The sequence below is a fragment of the Pholcus phalangioides genome, unplaced genomic scaffold, assembly GCF_987345545.1.
Source record: "Pholcus phalangioides strain wild (caught in Gottingen) unplaced genomic scaffold, Ppha-v1.0 ptg000008l_1, whole genome shotgun sequence".
Taxonomy (NCBI): Eukaryota; Metazoa; Arthropoda; class Arachnida; order Araneae; family Pholcidae; genus Pholcus; species Pholcus phalangioides.
The window spans coordinates 36,162,944-36,187,672 of record NW_028301601.1 but is presented as its reverse complement, the minus strand read 5'-3'; positions in this window follow the sequence as shown (position 1 = coordinate 36,187,672).

Below are 24,729 nucleotides of genomic sequence, written 5' to 3'. Positions count from 1 at the left end.
ATTAAGGGATAATTCTTAATAATTTCTTAACACATGGGTTTTTAAATTTTAATTGAATATATAATATTTGAAGGAAGTGAATATAAACAGTATAAATTTCATAATGTTTATGTTACTGTAAATTTGATAAATCCGTAGTGCGCGTTATCTTCAGAAATTATGCATAATAGTTGGTAAATATATGCATAATTACCAATATTTTTAGTAAGTTTGATGAATTTCGTAGCATTTATCACTTTTTACGAATGAATCGAATAATTCTCAAAATGAAGTTAGTAAGTTTAATGAATATGGAAAAAATCCATGCTGAAATATCACTTTATTTCAACAACTTAGTTCTGTCCGTATGAGATGCGTGCACTACACATATTTCGCCATAAAAATTAAATTAATAATAAATGCGAAGATAGAGAGAGATTTTTTTTCATCGGCTTAGTTCATGTTGGCTTTTGCTGTATTTATCAGCATATGCAAACATAACCGTTACGAAGAGGGGTAAAAATACTATTATTTTTAGAGGTTGTTATGCATTTTTATGCAAAAATGCAATTGTCTAGAGGGGGGGGGGGAGTTTTCCTCACATTCTATTTAAATAGAATATTTGCCATAAATTTCTCCTTCTGAAAAGCATAGTTTCTTCCAAGTTGAGCAAAACTCGAATGAACTCACTAGCTCGCCAAATCTCGCCAAAACTTGCGGAGACGTATATTTCAGTTAAAACTTCATAAAACTCACAATTTCAATCATTTATTGCCAAAAATTCTATTAAAACATTTAATAATGATTCATGACATTTGAATTTTACCAAAACTTGGAACTTTAATTGAATTAAATCCAAAATGGAGTCGTTAAAAACTGAGATTACGTCAGAAATCCATTGCATCGTCAATTTAATATTCCAATTTTTAATTTATAAGAAGGGGAATAAGCAAAAAAGTATTCCCTTGTGAAAGGATAATGTTCCTCCTTTCCTAAACCGTTCAGAACATCCGAAAGCTGCACACGTGGTGACCATTCTAATGAAAAATAAGACAGCACTTGGAGATCGTCATACGAACAGCCATAAGGAAAGCATTGCCAGCGAGATTCCCTGACCAGCCTTTCGACCGGAGTCACGTGACTCCGGATCTTTGCTTCACATTGTAACCCCTCGCGCGCACTCTATAGTATTATTACTCTGTGATCTGAGCCACTCTTGGGGGGGGGGGGTGCACACCCGGTGTGTGGTCCCGCATTCCTTTGTAGAAACTTTCCCCGCCACACCTTTGTGGGCCCCGCATTCACGGGAAATTATTGAACGCTTTTACCGATTTTGAAATTATCTCTTTTGCGTTTATTCTGAATTTTGATTAATTCTGCTTTTTTTTTTGCATTTATTCTGAAATAATTTTGTTTTCTTTCCTCAACCTTTTTGGCATTTATTTTGAATTTTTATTAATTCTGAACTTTTTTAGCATTTATTCTGAATTTCCATTAATTCTGAAATTATTTGCAGCATTTATCTGATTTTTCAATAATTCCGAAAGACACTTGGATCGGAAATTTGCCTATTTTGGCCTTTGTATTTGTACATGGAAGCTAGATGGCATGGGTGACGTTGGGACCCCCTCCGCCACCCCACATACACTTAGAATACGCATTCCAGCACGTACAAATTCGCTAGATATTCCTCAGAGGAATATATACAATGTGCATGTACTGTTCAATAATAATTTTGCAGGTCTGTTGCAAATCTGTACGAGCAGAAATGACATTCGAAATCAACTATAATCGATTAGATGGATCTGCTGCTCTAATCAGTTCCTGAGATTAAGAAAAAAAAATTACTATGGAGCAACAAAAATCATAAATCGGCAGCTTAAATTTTATTTTCTAATTTCCATAAAATTACTTGCAAATATTTCTTTAAAAAAAAAGTTACCGATATTAAAACATTTATGAAAACCAATCCTTTAAAATTAACGGTCCATTTGAAAACGGGAGAAAATAAAGTACAATTTCTATATCAAAAGAAAAACTTTTTTTATTCAAATATTTGATTAAGGTTTAAAAGACCAGCTGCAAAAGAAATGTAATTAATTCATTTTTCCTCGTATATTTCATAAAAAAAAAATCTTTTTATTTATTTATCTTCTCTATATAGAGGGAGAAATACTCTATTATCAGAATATGAAGTAAGTCGAGGATATGGAAAAAAAATGCATATATATATATAAAAGAGGAACGGGAACAACCGGATATTTGAGAGCCCATTTAGCTGCAGGCGATCCTCTGCTTTTGTTTCTAAAATAAATGGGGAAAGACTTCGCACTCACTTTTATGCATTTTTTTTTGGGAAGGGGGGGGGGGGGGGTTCAAAGAAAAAATGAAAAATGGGTTTTAGAGGGAGAAAAAATGATTCGCATTTTACTTCGAGGAAATTTATCAAAAGTATGAAAATTCCAAGACATTCTATAATAAGCCCAGGATAAAAGAAATTAAAAAATTTCATTGAAGCTTATTTCTGCCCAATATTACTCACACATTTAAAAAAATTTTAAACTAATATATTCAACGTATTCTGAGGGTATCCGGAAATTTCGGCTCCGACTGTGTGAGTGACCGAGTGATTGGGTGAGTGAATATATGAGTGAATAAGTGAGTGCGTGAGTGAATATATGAGTGAATACGTGAGTGAATATATGAGTGAATAAGTGAGTGCGTGAGTGATTGGATGAGTGAATATATGAGTGAATATATGAGTGAATAAGTGAGTGCGTGAGTGATTGGGTGAGTGAATATATGAGTGAATAAGTGAGTGCGTGAGTGAGTGCGTGAGTGATTGGGTGAGTGAATATATGAGTGAATAAGTGAGTGAATAAGTGAGTGCGTGAGTGAATAAGTGAGTGCGTGAGTGAATAAGTGAGTGCGTCAGTGAATAAGTGAGTGCGTGAGTGAATAAGTGAGTGCGTCAGTGAATAAAAGAGTGCGTGTGAGAATATATAAGTGAATAAGTGAATGCGTGAGTGAACACATGAGTGAATAAGTGAATGCGTGAGTGAACATGAGTGAATAAGTGAATGCGTGAGTGAACATGAGTGAATGAGTGAGTGAATGAGTGAATATGAGTGAATAAGTGAGTGCGTGAGTGAACATGAGTGAATTAGTGAATGCGTGAGTGAACACATGAGTGAATAAGTGAATGCGTGAGTGAACACATAAGTGAATAAGTGAATGCGTGAGTGAACACATGAGTGAATAAGTGAATGCGTGAGTGAACATGAGTGAATAAGTGAGTGAATATGAGTGGATAAGTGAGTGCGTGAGTGAACATGAGTGAATAAGTGAGTGAATGAGTGTTTATGAGTGAATATGAGTGAATAAGTGAGTGCGTGAGTGAACATGAGTGAATAAGTGAGTGCGTGAGTGATCATATGAGTGCGTGAGTGATCATATAAGTCAGTGAATGACCTACGGAGTGGCCGAGTGAGTGCTCATATGAGTGAATAAGTGGGTTATCATATGAGTGGCCAAGTGAGTGATCGCATGAATAAATGAGTATGAGTGAATATGGTTGAGTGAATGACCATGCGAATGGTCAAGTGAGTGACCGTATGAGTGACCGCATGATGTAAGTGAGTATGAGTGACTGTATGATGCAAGTAAGTATGAGTGGCCGAATGAGTGACTAAATGAGTTACCGCATGATGTAAGTGAGTGTCAGTGACTGTATGGTTGAGTAGATGACCGTATGAGTGACCAAGTGACTAACCGTAAGAATGACCAAGTGACTAACCGTATTAATGACCAAGTGACTAACCGTATGAATGATCAAGTGAGTGACCGTATGACTGCTACCCATACCGCTATACTGCAATGTACTGCCATTAATGAGGTGGGTTGGAAATAAAGTGCCATCTATCGGTGGTCGCACTTGATTAGGAAAATACCTATATCCTCCCCTCGGGTGTGAACCTGGGACTGTGACGGCAACCTTCACGATGATCACTAATACTATCACTCACTTGTCATTCATACGGTCACTCACCCACTCCATCATTCATATGGTCACAAACTTGGTCATTGATACTGTCACCCACACGTTCAGGGCAGGCGATATTTCCTGGGGCGAAATATCGGAAGCCAAGTATCTATTTTGAGAAATAAATATTCGAAATATATATCTATTATAAATTGCAATATTAAGTCACCATACAGTTGAACTCGGTTTTAATGACATCAGTTGTATCGACACCTACGGTATAACGTCCAGTAATTGGCGGCGGTTCTACCCAATTACGCCAATTATATGCTTGCAAAGTCTCTAGGTCCCTCTCTTATGGTCATTCATGGACATGGTCCCTCACTCTGTAGGTCGATCTTTCGATCAAGCAAATACTCTTTATTATTCACTGCTTTGGTCTATAGGTCACTCTATTAGTCACTCACTGCCGTGGTCTGTCACTCTCGGGGTCACTAACGTATCGATCTCTACGCAGAGGAGGATTATGGTTTTTACCTCCTGTGAACTATACAAATCCTGCCACTCTTCTCCCGTTTTACTATTTGACCAATCATTCCGCAAATTTGCCGCATTGGGCTACAGCCTGCTAAATCCCTCTATAAGTACATTTCTGCCTATACCCAATGATTAATTCCGTTCAAAAAAGTGGTATACTCCTCCCTATCTTGACCATTTGTTTTAGATAAATTTATGAAGACACATCGATACAACCCCTGAAATTGTTTAAAAATATTCTGAATCAAATTTCCCCAAAAAAATTGCCCCAATTCGAAAAATACCTGAAATAACACGAAACAATTTGAGAAATACTAGGTTTTCTTTTGTTTTTAATAGCACACACAACATTTATAACAGAAACGCATTGTTATTTACAGCAATAAGTTTTATAGAATCAAAACGCAACGTGAACGAATGAAGATTAGACATTATTTTTCCTTAAAAGAGGATTAAGTAGCATAAGTCCTTATCGTTTTTTGCAGAACCCAGGCCCTCTCCGGACGAGTGAGCGACCACCACGCTGTAGAAGCAGATTAAAATATTTCTTCTTTGGAGCGTATGCGAGAGGGCGTGAGTTCGAGTCCCCGTAGAGGCAGTGGTGAATATTTCTTTCAAAAAAACCAGCGTTTCTGCATAACAGCCAGTTTTCTGTATACCTTGCATCAACAAGTGGAGAGGACATCTTTATCTGCATAAAAAAATTGCTTCGTTGCATCCGAGGCCGTTACGTGTTCGTTGACGTTATAGGCAAGGTTTATTTACATTATTCTCTATAGAAATCAGCCGAGGCATCAAATTATGGACCCTGTAACCAAGGTCGTTATATGACCGAGTTAGACTGTGTTTCATTGTCACAATGAAACTACTTCAGGATAAGAGAAATGTGGGTGGAAATCTTTAGTTTTTCCCGTTTTACGAGGAAAATAGGCTAAAAATAAATCCCATTGAAAGAATAAAAGAAATAGCATGTCAAGGTGGTGTCAAAATGATTTCCCTTATTTGACAAGAGGACCGTGAGTTTATATATATATATACGTATCAAAGAGGCAGTTGTCTATTGTCGAACGGAGCGGCTTTTTCTTCCATGATTCGAATATCCACCCGGACATGGCTAAGATAGAAGAACTAGAGGAGGAAAACCCCCTGTAACACAAAAGGATGTATTGTACACAAAGAACAAAAATTTCTGTTCTTCATTTGTTGTCGGTGGGGATGTCACGAAAGCAATGGCGTAGCTGGTATTGTTACGTTGGCGTAGTAGCAGAACGAACTAAACAAAAGAGTACAGGGCAGTATTGGAACAAGAACATTGTAACAACAACAACAAAAAAAAGGTAGTGCTCCCCTTTGAGATACATGCTGTTTGTGAATTGTATCAGGTTTCGTTCAATAACGAAAGAAAATAAGAATCCATGAGAAAAAATAAGAAAAAAAAAAAAAACTCGCCGTACGAATAAAAGGAAGTGAATTTCCGGAATTCTTCCGTGTTTCCTGACATTGCGCGTCCAGATGAGCGAAGACACCTCTTCTCTGCAAGCTTAGGTAGCCTACACTATAGTATAGCATTTCTTCTTGTACCTCAAGATTTTTCCTTCAAAGGGATCGTGGTGTCTCAACTGGAAACAAAAATGCACTGTTGCTTCTATTGAATAAGGGGAGGATGTGAGGCGTAAAAAAGAAAAAGCGGTCCCTGAATTAAGCGTTGATTCTTGAGACCAGTTGTGTTTCTGGGAGACTTCCATCGCAAAGTATTAGCTTCGGTATCTTTCTATTAGACACGAATATGTCTATAGACAGAGTCATACTACACAAAGTTAATTGTCATTTAATATATCTCATTTCTATTTATCCTCGCAATGACGATGTCATTTCGAAATTTCTACGGCTGTACCTTCCGACATTATTTTCCTTACAAACGATTTTTCTTGTTACGGTCTTTCAAGGAATGAATCATGACTTCTGAGAACTCCAGATTCTCCTGAAGGATTTACTGGTACAAGCATTAATGCACATGTGACATATAAATTGCCCATTGGAAAATCTCGCCAGGGGTTTATCCGCGCGGACAACAAAGCAAATAAAAATATTCCAATGCATCCATATACAGGGTGGATACTGACGACCGCCCAATAATTACGTACGTGATTCCTTGTGAAAAATTAATATGGAGAAAAGTGATTTCAGTTTTTTTTGATTCGACCAATAATTATGGAGTTATAACGCATTAATAATTGATGTCATTTCGAATCCTCTCAAATCCACCGAATGTGCACCAAACGTATTACTTGGCGTTTTTAGAAGCTGATAGCAATGTATAACCCTTATAGTAATCTAAAAGTGAAGGTTCTCTCGTCAGGTCCCAGGTTCGGACTGGGGGAAGCATATAGGAAACAAGATATTTTCCCTAACGAGCTTGAGGTGATTACCGAAAGATGGCGCTTTCATCACCAACCCAACTGGTTAAGTTCAATAACTTGTAGTATAGTGATATGGGCAGAGTTGGTGAAGTTTTTCTTGCCTTTTTTCCCCCCTTACAAAAATTGCATACTCAACAGTGAAGGAAAAAAAAGTATACTACATTTTGGCAAAAAACTGTTGATTTTGCGAAACAATTTTTTCCAATAGATCTCATTTGGCTAATGCTTTACAAATTTGGTGATAAATTTGCCAATATGGTGCTCCTATTAGGTAAACACCTAATAACAAGGTTAACATCATTCTACACGAAGAGAAAAAAGCACCAATCGTGAAAGAAAATAACTGAACTTGGCTTCTAACGGAGGTGAGAATTTTTAGTTAATTTTCGATAAGCAGCAATTCCCCCTCCCTCCTCCCACTGAGGGAGAAATTTATTTTAGTTCGGGGTTCGGTGCGTACAAATACAAATACAAATACAAATACAACGCCACAACAGGCAAAATGCCCAACGAGGTGGCTGATAAAAAGATGCCCATAAAAATATGGATGTCATATGTTTCAAAAATACAGCAACCCCATTAAAAATGCAATTAACACAAATTATAAACAATATATATATGCATGATAGAATACTATACAATGCCCATAAAGAATATTATGGTTGTCTTATTCTAAGAATGGATAGCTTCTCGATTTACCCCAACATGTTTATCGTATTTCTTTTTGAACGTATCAATTGTGTTACAATTTACTACCTCCGGGGGTAAGCTATTCCATTTATTAACAACCCTATTAGAGAAAAATTCCCTGCGACACCATAACCTTGCATTGTCCCTCACCAATCGATACTGGTGTCCCCATGTAAAAGCAGTTGATTGGCGGTGTACTAAAAGTTCATGGTCCATCCTATCCATCCCATTGAAAATTTTGAACACTTCGATCATATCTCCTCGACACCTGCGTTCATCCAATGTAAACATATTCAAAAAATGAAGTCTCTCTTCATAACTCAAGCCCTGTGTGCCAATAAGGACACGCGTAGCTCTTCTCTGCACTCCTTCAATCAAGTCTATGTCCCTCTGTAGGTATGGTCTCCAAAACCTTACAGCATACTCCAGTCCAGGACGAACTAAACCTCGAAAAAGCGGAAGAATGACTTTAGGAGAACGCGAAGAGACCTTTTTGAAAATGAGACCAAGCATTCTATTCGCTTTTTTGACAACCGCTGAACAATGGTCAGAAAACTTAAGTCGCTCGTCAATGAGAATTCCCAAATCGGTGACTCTAGTTGCATCCGGGATAGTGACACCATTCAACTCGTAAGATAACCATGGGTTGTTCGAACCAAAATGAGCGACCATGCACTTATCTACGCTAAACGTCATGCCCCATTCATTTGCCCATGCTGCAATCTTGTTTAAGTTGGTCTGGAGCAACTCCCTATCGCTTTCATTCCCGATTACCCCCATTAGCTTCACATCATCTGCGAATTTGCTAGTAATTCCATCGATACCCTGATCGAGTTTGTCGATAAAAAGTGAAAAAAGTATGGGGCCAAGGACACTTCCCTGAGGAACTCCACTTGTGACGTCTGTCCAACCAGAGAATTCCCCGTTCACCATAACTCGTTGCGACCTATCTCTTAACCACGATTCTATCCAATTCAGCAAGTTGCCCCCTATTCCAATCTCGTGTAAACGCTTCAAGAGTTTGCCATGTTGGACCCGATCGAATGCCTTCTGGAAATCAAGGTAAACAACGTCGACATTTTTGCTCTTACCCAAAGCCTTAGTCACGTAATCATAGAAGCAAAGGAGGTTAGTTACACATGACTTCCCCTTCCTGAACCCATGCTGATTATCCGACAATACATTATTCTCGTCTATCCACTTCACAAACTGCCTTTTGATGATAATTTCCAAAATTTTCGAGAGGGAGCTCGTCAAACTCACTGGACTATAATTAGACACCACCTCTCTACTACCCTTCTTAAATATCGGAACAACGTTAGCCAGTTTCCAATCTCTCGGGACGATACCCTCAGCAACACTACTCCTGAATATCTGTGCGACTGGCCCCAACAATTCATTAGCACCTTCCCTGAGAACCCTGGGATAGATATCATCTGGTCCTGGAGCTTTGCTTGCACATACATTTCTTAGAAGATTTAGGACCTCCACGTCTTCTACTTGAATATCGTTGAGGGTTATATTACCCCATGCAACACCCGTATATCGAATATCATTATCTCCATTAAAAACCGACGCGAAAAAGTCATTGAAAGCACTACACATGCCTACATTGCTCTCTACCTTAGAGCCTCCTATCGAGAGGGGGCCAACTGTCCCCTTACATCCATTATTGACGTATCGAAAAAATGATTTTGGGTCAGAGCCAATGTTATCTGCCAACCTAGATTCAACTTCCTTTTTACTATCCCTTATCGCTTTCTTCAACAGTCTTCTTTTATCAGTAAATAATGATAGGTCACCACGTCCACTTTTATACTCTCTGAATGCTCTTTTCTTTTCAAGATAAAGGTTCCGCACGCTATCCGTGAACCATAGAGGGTGTGATGTACAAACACGCTTTTTTCGAACAAAGGGTATGACGTCGTGCAAAACAGAGGACAGCTTCGTTCTAAATTCTTCCCATTGACTTACCACCCCTACTGATTCCAACCGGTCTTTGAAAACTTCCTGAACGTACCTGACCGATAGAAAACTGACACGTCACAAAAATTTCAAAACGATATTAATCCCTTAATATTCATCCAATCCGAAAATGAAAAACAATTTTTAACATTAATTTTCCACAAGAAATCACGTGTGTAATTATTATGCGGTCGCTAGTATCCACCCTGTATAGAGAGGAGTGCATAACGTTTTAAGTGTTGGGCGAGATACGCGATATTTCTGTCATTCTTGGGCCAGAAACTGATGTATATGTCACTGCAAATGCTATAAATTGGTGATTATATATGCATGGTCAAGGGTTATTATGCATAATAATCATTTGTCTCGGAAAGTGGTTTGAAAACTTTCCTATTCCTACATTTATCACTTTTACCGGCGGTTATGCATGATTCCCGAATGAAGTTGGTAAGTACGATAAATATGTGTGGAAGAAATCATGCAGAAATATCACTTTAATCCAACAACTGTTTCTCCTGTGCGTGATGGTTTCACTGTACATATTTCACCATAAAAACTAAATTAAACGGAAATAAGTTTTACAAGGATAAGATCGTATGAGTTATTACCAATCGTATATTGTTTTCCACAAGCTTAGGTTGTACAATATTACAGTATAATACATTTTTTTCTGTCTCTTGTACCTGAAGATCTTTCCCTTCAAAGGACAGTTGTGTCTCAACTGGAGACGAAAATACACAATTTATTCTATTGAATACGGGGAGGAAGAGGCGCAAAAGAAAAAGTTTACTTCTATTCAGCGTGATTCTTGCGAACAGTGGCGTTTCTGGGAAATTTCCATCGGAATGTATTAGCTTCGGCGTCTTTGTCATTGCGAGGGTAAATAGAAATGAGATATTAGACGACAATTTATTTTGTGCCAAATAACCATGTCCTCAGCATTATTCGTGTATAATGGAAGCCATTTCGAAATTCCTATGGTTGTACCTTTCGGCATTTTTTTCCTTGCAAACAATTTCTGTTTCTTTTATATGATTTTTCGAGGAGTGGATCAAACTTCTGGGAATTTTGTGTTATTCTCCTGGACCATGTCAAAATATAAGGCATGATTGTACATTGATGATTCCCGCCTATTCGAGTGATATACGGAAAATTCACAGCCGGAAAGTTCACCGACGACTATTCACCCTCATGTAGTTCACTGATAGAAAAAAATCGCCACTGGGAAAATTCACCGATAAATATTTCACCAGTAATGGTTCGTCGAAAGTAAGTGACCGTTCCGAATTTTTTCTCTCGAATTTTTCAGGTAATATATTTTTCTAAAAAAGCCATCGATAACAAAAGTCAAGGATAATATTTCTTATATCACACAGATGCCCAAGACGTGCTCAGTGTGACCCGATTCACGGAAAAATCACTACGACGCAATTCTCCGACAGAAAAATTAAATTAATATAAATGAGTGACCACGAATGGGTTGGTTAATGAGCCAGTGAGTGACTGTATGAGTGACAGAGAGAGTGAGAAAGTCACTGACAGCAATGTGTGAGCAAGTGATTGGGTATATAAGTGACAGAGTAAATTTATAACCTGATGAATAACCACAAGCTGGTTACAATATAGATTTAAATTTTTTTCTTGCACCTGATTTTTATTTCAAAGGACTTGTGTCTCAACTACTACTTTACCGCACAACAACTCCGCTCATATATCGCCGTACGGCCAATTTGAAACCAGTGGAGTTGGGTGGGAAATGAAGGCTCCATCTATCCGTGATCGCCCCAGGCTCGGTAGGTAAAGAACTTTCTTCTGACGTTCTATGCCCGAATTCGAACCCACGGATCTTGATGGTAACCTTCATAGTGGAAGACGAGCATCTTAACACTGCGCCACTCTGGAAAATTTTGTGCCTCAACTGGAAAAAAAGTACACTATTGCTTCAATTGAATACGGGGAAGATGTGGCGCAAAAGAAAAAGTTAGCGTCTTTTCAGCGTGTTTCTTGCTTTGGTGTCTTCGTCATTGCAAGGATATAAAAAGGTATTATACAACAATTTTTTATTTTTTTTATTTTAATAAATATACACCCCTCAATATGAATGACTTATCTGACGTCCATACTTAGTTTGGATGATACTTTTTCTAACTGGAAGTATCCCTCTAGGATCAGCGGTTCGCCAGTAATAGGCGGTGCGTGCTGTTAGCTATGCACCCTGTATACAGCATTGCGTGTATTTTTCGTAGACCGAGTGGGACTTCTCAGCGTACCGCATTTTCCCGCGGGCCGGAGGTTGTGCTTTCCTGATATGTAGGATATCAAATTGAGCGTAATATGGATGTGAAAAAAATTGAAAAAATCTCCAAATGTTCTTGGAGGTACACAGAAGCCGTTATGAACAAGTATATAATATGTGAGTGAATAAATCTCATCAATATTATTCATTGCATATTTGGCTCTCGGAAGAGTTACAAAACTTTTATACTGCCCCAAAAAACTACTTCTGGCCTTTAAACCACCTGTGCGACAGAGAGTTTGCTCACCCCATGTATCCAAGGGCTCTCGAAACACAGGTAAGATGAGACAATACTTATATAACAGGGGTTTCCAACGTAGAAGATTTCGCGGAACCCTTGATGGGTATGAGGCTTTAGGTGTGGAACCAATGTGTCTGCTCTACGGAACCTAAACAAATTTTCAATATTTGTCTAACATACAGCATGTCCCGTAAGTTTTGTCCACGGGAGTTTTGTTGTTCAAGAAAATTCATTTCTAGCGAATTTGTTTTCTTCAGAAAAATCAATTGTTTTTGCGACCTATAGGGGGAATGCACGGTAATATATGGGTTGTATGGTCACCCACGGGATTTCCAGATAAAACTGAAAATCATATTTTTTTAAATTTACCGTCATACTGACCTACCGTCACACTTTTTTAATTTTACCGTCTTCACTAAAGCATTTTAGTGAAAAACATTAGCATGTGTAATGCCTGCCAGCAGTTGATATTAAAATATTTTAAAAAATATTTTTAGCACAGGTAGAGCAAAAACTAAAAAAACTTTAACACAGTTAGACGCAGAAAATTTCATAGTATTTAAAAATTGAAAAATTGGAAAATGTGTTTTTTGAAAAATTTTCGTGTACCATCCCCCTTAACACTAGAAAGACGGACGAGGTCTGAGTGACCCTGCGTGCTCTTTCAGCGCCCATATCTCAAGTAAGAATGAACCAAAAGCTTAAAATTTCCTCGACTTTTCCTAAATCATCATGTTCTTATTGTAAACCAAAGCTTATTTCATTGTCTTTCATAGCAACTAAGATACGAATAGATGTACTTAGAAAGACGGAAGGAGGTCACACTGACCGTCCCATATATTTCAGAACACATTCACCGTATAATACTACCAACATAGTCACAATTGATTTTGTGAGGTCAATATTCTTCTGATAGTCATATTGTGCATCTAATACTGTGGAATTCCCATTCATGAGATTTTCTTTTATTGCCTTCATTGTTACCTGCAGATGTCGATCAAGAGGTGTCTCAGCGTTTGTTGTCAAGTATTTTTATCATTTAGTCAGATAACTTTTTTGTTCTTCAAAGTAGAAATATTCACGTGCTTATCATTGCTTTAAAAATGACAAAAAGACGCAGATTCACCGAAGAGGAAATTTCTTTGAATTGAGTAATAAAGACTGCGCGAGTCACACCCAGAAGGAGTGGTGCTGATGATGAGAATTCAGGGGAGAATGAAAACTTCTCCAGGGGCAGAACATTTGTGAAGTATTGATGATGAATGTGTGAATCAGAATGAAATTATACCTCCAACAATGCCTCAGCTGGTACAAAATTAAATGCTACTAGAAACAATAAACACAAACCACACAGAATCCACCGATGAAAGCCTGGTCCTACACCAAACATCAACTGATTTTCATAAATATCTTAGGTTTCAATGATATCCTGTTTAGCGGTTGCAGATTGGATTGTATAAAATTTCTTAGGAGCATCCTCGTATACACGATGTTAAGGATTCCAAAACATTTTACCGGAAACCCATTGCTTACGGATATTGATTTCTCATTACTGGAATTTTTCAAATATAAATCGACAAACTTGGCTGAAACTATATTAATAGATATATCAATGGCTTCACCCACTAATTCTGTGCATTATTATCTCTATTCTGTCATAAAAATATTATACCATGCTCTAAAATATGGTATAGTTTTTGTATTTTTCTTTTTCATAGTTCAAGAAAAACTTTAAATTGATATTGTAATGTTAAAACTCAATAATTTGAAGGTTTTTGAACTCTTTGGTATTCTAAAAAACTTGAGAGATTTTCCATTAAATTTTATCAATATTTATATTTAGAATGAAGTTTCTAGCCACAAAATCTGATGGGGAAGAACTTTTTTGAATACGAAAAATAAACGTTATTCATAATGAAAAACTCAAGGGTAGATGGCGCAATATAGTGCGAAATCATCTTTATTCATGAAGCATATTTTAATGCTATCGAGTCGGTTTTACGTGCGCGATATAAGTTCTACCCAGCATAATATAGTTTGATCAAGTTACAATGGTGAGGAAAGTAGACTAGAAATCTTTAAACACTTCACAAGTAAAATATTAACCAAAAATATCCCTAATTAAGGTGTCTCATACGGAAGAGTAGATGACTTTGCCTGATAAATACTATTAAAAAAAAACACCAACGAATAAGGCAAATACCAGGAAATAATAAAAAATTCCTAATGCATTTCGACACGCTATGGGTGTAATCTTGAGAGGATGAGAGTCTTCTACAGAGGATAAGAATATCACGCTGACCGAGTTTCCCCCTTGGATTGAGTACCAAATCTTCAATCTCGGTTAAGAGTAAAAAAAGTTATAAAAAAAGTATGTCTGTTCAAGTCAAACGTCGTGGCAAGAATGAAGCAAGTAAATCAATACCGATCGCATCGTCATGGCTTAAATTCATTACGAGTGGGAATTTAAAGAAAATTCGAATAGACCAATCAAGTAGCTCCATATCGCAAGCAGCCAATCAGGTTGTTGCAAAAGACACACGCAGGCGCTTCACTTCATTCTTGACACTACGTTTGATTTGAACAGACGTATTGGTTTTTCGTTCCTATGAGCAACCGAGAATGAAGATTTGGTACTCAATCCAAGTGGGAAACTCGGTCAGCGTGATACTCTTATCCTCTGAAGACGACACCCATAGTGTGTCGAAATGCATTAGGAATTTTTTAGTATTTCCTGGTATTTACCTTATTCGTTGACGATTTTTTTTTCTTTTGAGTAAGGTGCCCATACCTATAAACATTGTCCAGAAACTATATTCCAGTAGAAATATCTTAAAAAAAAGTATCATTTTACCATCGATTTATTTTAAATTTGACACTCACATGATATACTATGCCAATGCAATGTTTTACATATTCTACTTTACAATGCGTACTTTTTTTAAAAAGAAGACATTTTGTTATGGGAAAAAGCCGGAAAGAGTTAAATTATACGGAAAAATACAGAATTTTCCGAATATACGGGTCACGTTAACTAGGAAAATCGGAACCCCCAAAAACTGCTTATAAATCTTTTTTTTTCCCCCATCGTTTGGTTTCGTTTTTGTCTCACCACGGTCATTTTCTGAATACGAGGGCTAATTTTATAGACCGGGACCTACAATTTATTGCCGATTCCGAATGGCAGGATTGTTTTTTATACTCATCAAGAGGCTGGTGCGCTAACCCCACGATGGGGGACTCAATGCGGTAGCTATTTTTTCTGCGGTCATGTCACCGTTTCTGTTGTACCCCTGTGTCAGGAATGTTTTCTGACAAGGATGAACCGGGTATCGAACTCGCGACACCTCTAAACATCCTTTGGTACTTTAGGCGAGTATCTTATCGACGTGGGCTACCGCGCCCATCGTTTGGTTTCGAAAACGCCATAAAACGACGTAAAATGTGTCATTATATCGAGTTTGTGGCATTTTCATCGATGTTATTGGCAAGGTTCATTAACATTATTCTTCAGGAGGATCAGCCCAGACCGCCAATTATTTACGTTATAGTTGAGTTTTACTGTAGCCTACTATAAAAAACAAACTTTTTATTATAATAATTATTTATATCAAGTTTACCAACCTTTTAGATAGTGCGGGCCACTTCATTCGTTCTCACGTGTCACAGGCACACATAAGTGATCTGAAAAAGAACCCTGGGTCACTTAAACCATCCGTAAATATGAGCAAATATGCCGCTGGTCACTCAGATGAGATAAGAATATGCCGTTGGGTAACTTAGGCGATCCGAACACATGCCTCACTAAATTGACTTGTAAATGTGCTGCGGGCAGATAGCTTAAATGACCTAGAACAGTGCCCAGGTCACTTAATTGACTTACAAATGTAACACGCATCACTTAAGCGGTCTAGGGATGTGAATATGGTTACGTGCTTCTTAGTTCAATTTTACAAAATCCAGTTTAAGATCACGGGGCCACATCAGATGACTCCGAGGGTCACAATTTGCCTGTGGGCCATGGGCTGAGCATGTGTGATTTACATCAACTTGTTACTTAAGGTTTGACTGAAACGCCATATTTAAATTCAGTTTACTCGAGTATTTAATACAAAAGAGTTGCACCGAAGAATAAAAATAACAATATAAATATCCAAAATAATCTCTATCGAATAGGTGGAGGATCATGTTAAAGTAATAACATAAGAAAATGTCAACGAAACCCCCGGATGGTGGTAACATCAGGTATGTGTATAATAAATCGCTTCGGGCGCACCATAAAATACGGTTTGGTTTTTGGCCCCATCGGAATATTATTACTTTCTAGAGCGAGAACAACAACACACACCAACGGAACACTTTCTATGAGCAACGACATATTAAACTGCTGGAGATATCAACTTTCGCTGCTTCAGAAGTTCGAACACGAGAGACAGACTCTCACTAAAACCAAATTTAATAAGCCTCGGGCCTTGTTTTTACGATTTCCTCTTTTATTTTTCAGTGCTGCGAACAGTAAATTATGCAAATACGTATAACGGTATACGATTTCTGATCGCTCGAGTCAACCAAGAATTCACTCTCTTCTCGACCATATTACATTTATTTATTTAAAAAATATAAAAATTATACTTGAGATCTTTTATGCGATCAGTTTCTTTTAGACTGTTTTATTTCATAATGTCTACAATGGCTGTAGATTTTATTTTACGTAAATGTATCGCCCGAGTTCAGTATGTTTAATGTGTTTTATTCTTATATGGAAAAAAAGTTTTCGTTAATATATTAACGAATTCTTTAATGTGAGATCATATTCGAATTGGAATAATTTTGAAAACTGAATATTTCATGTGAAATTCGAAGTGGAACAAATTGTATCATCTACTTCGTCATCGACAACATCTACAATGTATCAACATCAATTTACGAAAGTATTCACGAATGCTTAAAATGTTAGCAATATTGATTAATGCCAGTAATTTTGATTAAATGTCAACTGAAGGGTTAACGATGTTTTTATGAATGTGATGACAACGTTGCTATGAATCTTTCAACAATGTTTTTATGAACGTGTTAACAATGTTTATATGAACGTGTTAACAATGTTTTTATGAACGTGTTAAAAATGTTTTTATGAACGTGTTAACAATGTTTTTATGAACGTATTAAAAATGTTTGTTTTTATGAATGTGTTAACAATGTTTTGATAAATGTGTTAACAATGTTTTGATGAATGTGTTAACAATGTTTTTATGAATGTGTTAACAATGTTTTTATGAATGTGTTAACAATGTTTTTATGAATGTGTTAAAAATGTTTGTTTTTATGAATGTGTTAAAAATGTTTGTTTTTATGAATGTGTTAAAAATGTTTGTTTTTATGAATGTGTTAACAATGTTTTGATAAATGTGTTAAAAATGTTTTGATAAATTGTTTTTGCCGAAAATGCTAACAATTTGTGTAAGTTTTATCGAAGTCAAGGATGTTAACAATGTCCATAAATTTCATCGATGTCCACAACATCAAAAATATTGGCCATATCAATATCCATAAATTTTATTGACGTCCTCAATGTCGAAGATGCTTACTACGACCATAAATTTCATCAATGTCGAAGATATGTAAATGAATTTAAGCCATATTGATGATATTAATAATATCCATAAACTTTAACCATATTGATGATGATCATATGACATTTAGCAATATCAAGTAATAAGATTAATTACTTAACTGTATGCAAAATGCTAACTACGTCCATATAGTCAAACGGTTTTATAATGTTTGAAATGCCATAAATACACAAAATTTTAGCAAAGGGCAAATAAATATTCGCAAATACCAAAATATTAACAATGCCACAAAATGAAAATATTTTGTCAATAATTTTTAATAATATTGAAAATATTAACAACATCTTCAAGAAGGGTCAAACTGAAACTGTACAAAGTATTCAAAACGCGCGTCCAATAACATTATCAGAATGCCCTATGTACTCAAAATTTTTACACCGCTTTCTAAATGCGCACAAATGGTCAAAATGGTCACTATGCCGAAAGTTTTGATTGATGTTAAAATTGTTTTTAAGTGTTTGGAATGTTTAATTTTGATTTTCTCACACGTACATGCCTTCCTTTTGATTCCCAATCATTCAAAAATGAAAAAAAAAAGCTTTTGGCTGTGTGCTTTCTATGCAATATAAAAGAGTTTGCTAAGAAAACAACTTCTTGAACGTTCACGTGACTGCTTGAGTTGCAAATAGTGTGCGACGCACAATGTTCACGCATAATATTTTAATAAATGTATGACGATATTTGGAATAAATATATGTCGGGGTGAGATTGACCAGAGGAGGCGCGAGATATTTTAAAGAGAAAATTATATCAAAAGTAGTAATTTTGACTATGATTACCAACAGGTGTGTCGAAAAACTTGAGAATGCTGCAAAATTTACATGAGAGGTACCGTAAGATGTGATATTTGTAGTTTCAATATTTAGTAAGATTGATATTTATAGTTTTAAGTAAGTTTCTTCACCATAAAACTCATTGTTCCGGCCAAGCTGTAAGCAACCATATAAAAAATTACACATTATTATAATAACCGGTATATATAGTTTTCTTGAGATTCCATTCAGTGAAAGAATATTTTAGGAGTTGTTAGTGCTCCTAATTAGAGTGAATTAAACTGGTCTAAACTTATTTGTCTTTGAGTTATTTTTGTGTATGGCTCTGAATTCTTAGCAAATAAATAGCTAAACCTTTATTATATCAGCTATAATCTCGGCCAGCTTTGGTCGTGGAAGAACAATTTTTGTTTCTTCAAGTGTTTTTACTAAATCTGAATTATAGGAAAAAATAAAATAAAATTTCGTTGACAATTTCAGAAATATTCTTTTTTGTCACTTAAATGAATCATAGGTGAAAATAAGGGAAACATTTTTTTCCAATCGGAAGTTTCCTCTAAGATTAAAGGTTTAGGGATTGGCCATTGGACAACGATATGATTGCCCACCCCGGGTATTGCGGTTGAAGAAATTATCTGAAAATAATCATAATTATGCAGGAAAATAAAAATAAGTCCTCCCTCTCATCATAATTCAAAATTACAAGGATTCTTAAAAGATATCACACACTAAGAAAAATAAATAAATAAATAATAGGCGTAATAATATTTTGTTTTATGAATGATCTTTCATACAAGACAAAATTTCATTTGCACATCTAATGCTTCTCATGAAAAATGACCCCCTATCAGCGAAATAGTGAACTGATTATAGTTTTTGTACCAAAAAAAAAAAATAAAAAATAAAATAAAATAAATAATGAAAAAATAAGTAAATAAATAAACTAAACAGAATAAAAATAAATAAACTAAACAGAATGAAAATAAATAAACTAAACAGAATACAAATGAAAATAGATAAGCAAAACAATATAAATAAATAAAAATAAAACCGAATTCCGACAAGAATTCGGATGAAATCTACGTATGCGTACGACAATTTGTTCGAATCTTATGGATTCTCACAAAGTTTATAGTAACTTTTATTCTATTGTTTATATATATATATATATATAGCCCATAATCATAACACACACTTAACGGTATTGTCACGCTTTACTTTTAATTGCTCAAAATTTATTAAAAAGTAATAATACTCATTATATATAAGCAATTCAATTTAATTTAATCTAACATCATTTTATAAATATCTAAAAACAAGAAAAAAAGAGGCCGTGAATAATGAAACTGAATTAGAAGACAATAAAAAAATCCTATTACATATATAACAATCGTAATTTTTATTTATATGCGTGGGTTGCTATACCCAATTATCCCATAATGCGTAGGTACAGGTTTTATTTTTTTACAGGAAACATTATTTTTACAAAAAAACGGACTTCGGGAAAAAAATCACAGAGTTTGAAAGTGTCATATATTTATACAGTATCACATAGAGAACACATTTTAAAGTGTTTTATGGATATTTTATTCATGAGATACTAGGATACGTTATTATGCTCTAAGTAAACAAAATAACCGCAGATATTTTCACCTCCTTTTTTGAAAATATGGCAACTTAGATACGAGCGTTAATTAAGTGTCATCAAGACCGGATCCTCTGGCTTGAGTGATGACCAGTGAGCCCACGCATTTTACTTGGTCGTTATAAAAGCATTTGCTCTCTTCAAATGTATGAAAAACTACTCTTAAAAGCATGGAGGATAAATATTTCGAGGATTAAGGAAATTCAATATTTTCCCCAAATAAATTCATTGTAGAGAAATTCATTATTTTTTTCGTTTATGTCACAAAGGTCGATCCACGTAGAACACTTTTTTTTTTTTTTTTATTTGGGTCCTTCAGAAACAACTCCCCGTGTTCCACAGAGTATGCCACGAGGCTTACAAACGTAAGTAACAACAACAAACATATACGGTTCAAGAAACTCAAAATTTGCAATACAGCGTAATACAAAAGAAAGGAAAAATCAGATCAGTATGTACAATAACAATATACGAATGCACTTCAAAGCGCAATATTGCACCAGTGAATGCCATATGGTATCAATGCAATGAAAAAAAAAAAAAAAAAAAAAAAAAAAAAAAAATTCAATACACACACATGAATAGAAAAATATACGACCACACATAAGTATATATATATATCCACACATACACATATATATACACACACCAATACATACATACAAAGATAGTGAGAAAAAAATAAATAAATAAATAATAATAATAATAACAATAATAATAATAATAATTAGTACTTAAATGGAAATTTTGATTAATTATTCAAGAATCGAAAACAGCACTTGCAAGGAAAATGAGAATGTACACATTGTATATACAAAAAATAAAATAGAAACCAATTATTTTTTCGCAAAGATATTTTGTACATATATTTTTAGAATGCGAAGGACTTCCTTTGATTTGACCAAATCGGACAATGCAGGCGGCCAAGAAATAGACAGTTTCTTAAGTTCTTTTCTGAAATGAACCCTCTCCTTCGTTAGATTTTTGCACGACAGAAGAAGATGCATAGGATCTTCTTCATTGGTTCCACATATACACAGCGAACTACTGGCAAGTTTCATTTTCGCGAGATAACTTTGAAAATTCCCATGCCCAGTAATAAATTGGGTCAGATGGAAATTTGTGGAGAAATGGTAACACTTCCTTCTCGCCGGAATCGAAGGGAAGAATTTCTTCCCTTCGAGGGAAGTGTTCCCTTCGAAGGGAAGGGAACACTTATTAATATTTTCTCGTAGATTCCCCCCCCCCCCCCGAAACATTGAAGAAAGAATGTAGAAGATGAAGAAATATCACATAGATGTTCAAAAAGTTTGATTGTAAAAAAAATTTCATAAATTTTAACAATGTTAGTAAGTGATCGTAAATTTTTGAAAGTTGAACAATGCCCTAAATTGCCCGTAAGTGCTCGAAACGTCAAAAAAGTCCATAAATTCTAGTCAATGTTTAAATTGTCGACAATATAATAAGGTTCCCATAAATGTTCAAAATTTCAACACTCTCTATAAGGGCTTATAAATGTTCAAAATTTCAACACTCTCTATAAGGGCTTATAAATGTTCAAAATTATCAGCATTGTCCATAAAGCACTCATAAATGTTCAAAATTATCAGCAATGTCCATAAAGCACTCATAAATGTTCAAAATTATCAGCAATGTCCATAAAGCACTCATAAATGTTCAAAATGTCAACAATGTCCATAAAACACTCCTAAATGTTTGAAATGTTAATAATGTCTATTAGTGCCCGTAAATGTTTAAAATGCCAACACTATCTATAAATCCATAATTATGTTTCGAAGTACGTGATATTGTTAAATGGATGATTCTTGAAGCCACTAATCAATTTACTTTTGTTACCTTTGTCGGAAGCGGATCTATGCTACCTGTTATTTAATTAATAAAACAATTCCGATCCATCCTTCAGGAACCCTTCGATATCTCTCCGAGCGATGTGAAGTGCGGTGTATCTGGTCCTTCAATATCAATATCTATGAGTGCAATAAATGTTTAAAATATCAAAAAGTTCCCATAAATGTTTGAAATGTTAACGGTGTTAATATTTAACATTTATGGTTAAATATATTACATTAACAGTAACATAAGCACAAGTTCCCGTAAATATTGAAAATGCCAACAATGATTAAAATGTTCATAAGTGCTTGTAAACTAAAAATCTTACTGTCCATAAATGTTTAATAACTTAACAATGTACATAAGTGTTGAGAATGGTTCCATAAATGTTCGTGAACGTTAAAAATGTTAACAATGTCCACAAATGTTCGTGAATGTTAAAAATGTTAACAATGTCCACAAATGTTCGAGAATGATAAAAATGTTAACAATGTCCACAAATGTTCGTGAATGATAAAAATGTTAACAATGTCCACAAATGTTCGTGAATGATAAAAATGTTAACAATGTCCACAAATGTTCGTGAATGATAAAAATGCTAACAATGTCCTCAAATGTTGAAAATGTTAACATTGTCAGTTGATATTGCAAATGTTAACAATATCAGTTGATATTGCAAATGTTAACAATGTCAGTTGATATTGAAAATGCTAGCAATGTTCATGGATTTGAAAATGCTAGCAATGTTCATGGATTTGAAAACGCTAACAATAACCATGAATGTTAAAAATGCTAACAATATCCATGAATATTAAAAATGCTATAACAATATCCATGAATGTTAAAAATGCTAACAATATCCATGAATGTTAAAAACGCTAATAGTATCCATGGATTTGAAAACACTAACAATTTCAACAAATGCCCACAAATGATAACAATGCCCACAAATGATAACAATGCCCACAAATGATAACAATGCCCACAAATGATAACAATGCCCACAAATGATAACAATGCCCACAAATGATAACAATGCCCACAAATGATAACAATGCCCACAAATGATAACAATGCCCACAAATGATAACAATGTCCACAAATGTTTATCAAGTTGAATAACCACAAATGGTTATAACGTGGGTTATATATTTATTATGATCAAACCGTACACATAAATGTTCAAAACTCAAAATGAACTGTTTCTGTTATACCGAGCCGAGCTTTTCTCCAAGTTTCTTGGAAGCGAAAAAGCTTGAAGTCTATCCGAAATAGTGTTAAAACCATAAGTTCATCTTACTAATGTTAGTTTATAACTGCTTGTTAGGTCATATCAATACTTATCTTGAAACAAGCGTGGTCCATGGACCATACGGTTAGGCAACTGTGGAGTGAAGCATGTAGCCAAATCAATACCAAAAAACAGTGCTGCTGATGCTGAATAGTGCCGATAACTGTTGTTAAAAACGATAATTTATTCATCGTAGGATCCATTAACAGCAAGAACACTCATCACTTCCCATTATAATTTTCCTCGTATCAGCAATATCCCAGTTTTCTCTCTCTAGGAACTAAACACTATTTCTAGGTAATCTGAACCTTCACTGATTTTTCCGATAAAAATTTTCGACCAACTTTAGCCACTGATGGTTTTATCATTGTAGAAGAACACGCCAAGGACCAGTTTCCATTCACGCCTAGAGAACAAGTCTTGCTTCTCTCTCTCTCTTGCAATCTCTCATCTCTCTTTAGCTTTGAATCGTCGCCGCTTCTGCAAATTAGTCCCAAGTCCACACCCTAAGACCGAAACGATTCATCACTTTAATAACCACGCGTGTAACGAACGCAGAAAACTTGATAAGCTGCTCTGTGGGGTAGTGATAAACGAGAGAGAGATGGAGGAATGAAGTCATCATTTATAATTCGTACGATTACTAAAAATAATTTATGTAATTGGATCAGCAATTACAGCATTTTTCCGCTCTCTCTCTCTCTATACATATATATCTCTGTCGCTCTCTTTTCGGTGCGTAAAACCTAAGCCGACGTAAACATTAAGGGATGGCGATTCCTCTCCTAAAAGTAATATTTCGGACTGGAAAATAAAATACACTCGTAGTTTTATGCATTTCATATGGTTTTAATGGAAGCACTTACGGAATAGTGAACCTCGTAGGAAACCTAGTGTTACTAAAGAAATGATCACTCCGCTTTTTAATTGAGACTTTATCCCCCCCCCCCCCTTCCCATGTAAGGTATATGTTGAGCACATACATTCGTAATTTTAGGATAGTTACCAAATGCAAAGTGTGAATTCGACAGAAGGAGTGCTCACCGTTTTTTTGGATAGTAAGGGCGACTTCATAGGTTTGAAAAAGTGTTGCGGGAACAGTCCCGCAGGTCCTTCGAGTAATCTGAAATTGTGTCGCGGGTCACTTAATCCATGGCGTCGGAGACGAGGGTGCTGTGGGTGCTCGGAAATTTGTAGATAACATAATATTGTTGAATATGATAAATCCTCGGTTTATGACAAAAAATTAATAAATTAGAGTTTGGAAAAAAAATAAGAAATTGCCTGATGTTTTACTGTCCGCTAACGAGGAGTGAAATACATTAAAGCTCTATTCAACGGCACCTGGGATTAGAAAATTGTCCGTTAACTCGAGGTATCCTTTAACGGGAAGTGTCGCCCATCAGGGGGGATTCCACTGCATATT